The sequence below is a fragment of the Chrysochloris asiatica genome, unplaced genomic scaffold (genome assembly GCF_000296735.1).
Source record: "Chrysochloris asiatica unplaced genomic scaffold, ChrAsi1.0 scaffold00111, whole genome shotgun sequence".
Taxonomy (NCBI): Eukaryota; Metazoa; Chordata; class Mammalia; order Afrosoricida; family Chrysochloridae; genus Chrysochloris; species Chrysochloris asiatica.
In genome coordinates this window covers 8,150,933-8,154,569 of record NW_006408629.1, presented here as the reverse complement: position 1 = coordinate 8,154,569, position 3,637 = coordinate 8,150,933, and positions in this window count along the sequence as shown.

Here is a 3,637-nt window from a genome sequence, read left to right as displayed (position 1 = left end):
TCATCTGCATATCGCAGGTTGTTAATGAGTCTTCCTCCAATCCTGATGCCACGTTTTTCTTCATAGAAATGACGCTGTATAAATATCCTTATACTTTCTTCCTTGAGCACATATGCCAATATACCTTTGGGATACACTCTTGGAAGTGAAATTTCTGGGTCAAGAATGTGTGCGTTTTAAATTTGACCAGTAGAATAGCTTCCAGAAGCATGTACCAATTTAACCAATTGCTGTCAGGTTCCGACTCAAGGCCACTCCATGTGTGTCAGAGTACAATTGTGTTCCATAAGATTTTCAGTGGCTGAGTTTCCAGAAGTGGATCACCAGGACTTTCTACCTAGGTTCCTCTAGGTGGAATCTAACCTCCAACCTCTCAGCTGAGCATGTTAACCATTGGCGCCACCCGTGCACCAATTTATACTACTTAAAATATATATTCATATCTGCTTCTCCCACCATCCCAAAGCAGTGTTTCATGCTTTTCTTACAGAAAAAGTACTGGTATGCTAACCAGCTCCTTTAAAAGGTGTATATGTCCTGTAGAGTTTATGTTGTTGTTGTTATGTGCTGGGGAGTCGGTTCCGACTCATAGTGACCCTGCACAGGGTTTCCGAGGCTGTTAATCTTTATGCTCCTGCTGAGCAGCTGGTAGTTTCGAACTGCTGACCTTGATATTCACAGTCCGATTCGTAACCACTATGCTACTAGAGCACCTTTGTAGAGTTCATAGGGGAAACTTACTTATTTAGGACTGGGTAAGGAGCTCTGGTGAGGAACTCTGGTAGCGTAGTGGTTACGAATCGGGCTGCGAACCTTAAGGTCAGCGGTTCGAAACTACCAGCAGCTCCGCGGGAGAAAGATGAGGCTTTCTACTCCTGTAAAGATTTACACCCTCGGAAACCCTGTACAGGGTCGCTATGGGTCGGAACTGACTCGACGGCACTTAAAAACAACAAAAAAAATTATATTCCTGGAGTTGAGGAGTTCTGGTAGCGTAGTGGTTACAAATCGGGCTGCGAACCTTAAGGTTAGCGGTTCGAAACTACCAGCAGCTCCGCGGGAGAAAGATGAGGCTTTCTACTCCTGTAAAGATTTACACCCTCGGAAACCCTGTACAGGGTCGCTATGGGTCGGAACTGACTCGACGGCACTTAAAAACAACAAAAAAAATTATATTCCTGGAGTGACATTGTGGATTAATGCGCTGGACTGCAAAACCGCTTTGAACTACAAGGTCGGCGATTCAAGCTGCTCCTTGGAAACCCTATACAGGGTCACCGTGAGTCAGAACCGACTCGACGGTAATTAACAACAAGAAGAACATTATATCCCTATAGTAAAAAATTTTGGAACTCTTTGCACGTGGAAGATGCTGACTAAAAATATCCATTCCTCAATTAGATGATGTTGGTAAAGAAGGAAAAGAAGAAGCCCCTGAAAATCAGCAGTCGGCTGTTACTAATCAGCTCAATCCACCAGGGTACTGTCAGAGCCACTGGAGTCACCCCCGGGGCATCCAGGTAACTCCACGAGCCTGCTGCACAACAAAGCCAGAGTAGGCTGTGAGCCAGGAGGAGGACGCCCACCCCAAGCAGCAGCATGCAGTTTACTGACATTCCGTGCTTGTTGGGGAGGAAAAGGATGGGGATGGGTCCATTTATCAGTAATCTAGGACTAATGAGGGATTGCCCAACATTGGGCTGTGTTTCCCGAACTGAGGAAAAATGAATGCAGAGACTATGAAACATATTTAAGTATGCTTTTCAGTATAAAAATGTTCTAGAATTATTAAATCTATCTCCATCTAGTGCTACCGTCCAACTAAAACTGGACAACTTAGCAGGCATACTGGATTTAGGCTGAGAGAATGTGAAGCACATTTTCTCTCTTTGTTTTAGCTTTGCTTACCTGAATCTGCAAAGCCTGGGCCTGCCATGCTTTCAGGAAACATTACGAAATATTCTTTTCCTATTTGGCAATCACATTGCTGAGGCATTGATTGTCAATACCTGGCTGTGCCATATTCTGGAGAGGACATAAAGAAGGACAGCAGCTTGGATGGGCATTGAGGGTAGGTTGGCAAGAGAGGGAATTTGTCTCTAAGGGATTGATGAGGTCCCAGCAGTGGTCATATTAATGACTGCTTGTAACTTGGTTTTATTTTTGAGCTTGTGCACAAATATTACATAACTAAGACAAGTAAATAGGCACTGCTACCACCACCTGTCAAAGATTTTAAACCAGGTGGTTTTCCTACAGAGCTGAGTACTGTAAACATTTAGGAAAGGTCCAGCAAACAACACAATATCTTCTAATCATTACTTGTGTTTTTTTTCCAATTAGCAACCAACAGTATATTGTCATGGAGACACTGTTGGGAGTTGTTTGCCTCTATGCAGATGTATTCAACTACTTATATGTAAGTTTTTGATATGTGCTATTATAAAAATTACAACAACAAAAAATGATTTCAGATTGACTTGTTTCAATCCATTAGATATGAAGCAGCATCTGAATCAGCTTTACAAGCAGTTGGAGACTATTGGAGAGAGTTTACTGTTGCCGAGCCCACATCCTGTCAACTATAAATACAAGATAACCTGATTTTCCATTGCTAGTCTATTCCCCTGAAATGCCTCCATATCAGTGACTAATTCACTTTTAAGTACCATCTATCACCACTCAGATGAGCTTCAGTCCATTCTCATTGATTGAGTTGGACTGATTGATAGATTGATTTCTTATTAGCCTGTAATATGGACAGAGAAAAAATAATTTGAAACACTCACCTTCAAATTGCATTTCAGGGTTATTTAACCCACTCAATGTGGGTTTCTGTGTTCAACATATTCTTCCAGTACACAGACTCTGAGACTTTTCTTTCCATGTACTTCTAGTATAGAGAAAGTTTAAATGAAGAGAACGAATAAGAATCTATGGCATACAGATCATGAAAAATTGAAATCTGGAAACAATGGAGATAAGTAAGATGGTGTTCAAATTTTTACCTAAGAAAACTGGTCTTATATTCATATAAATTCAGTGCATGTATACTCTTGTTGTTAGTTGCTGTCAAGTTAGTTCAGTTCATGATCACACTAAAGACAACAGAACAAAACACTGCTCAGTCCTGCACCATTATCATGATCATTGTTGTTAAGTGCTGTCAAGCTGGTTCCAATGCATAGCGACCCTGTATTAGGTTTCTAAGGAGCATCTGGTAAAGTTGAAACACCAACCTTGTGCTTCATACCTACCTTGTGGTCCAGTGCTTATCCAACCATGATCATGAGAATGTTTAAATCCATTGTTGCAGCCACTGTATTTTGAGTGCCTTCTAACCTAGGGAGCTCATCTTCAAGAACTATATTAGGCAATATTCTGATATGCTTCAAAAGATTTCAGTCTGAAATTGATCTAACATGAAATCAAGATGCATTGACAATCACTGGTGACTGGAATGCGAACATTGAAAACAAAGAGGAAAGATTGTTGTTGTTGTTAGGTGCCATCGAGTCAGTACTGACTCATAGCAACCTTATGCACAGCAGAATGAAACACTACCTGATCCTGGGCCAACCTCACTACTGTTGCCACGCTTCAGTCCATCGATGCAGCCACTTGGCCGGTGCATCTC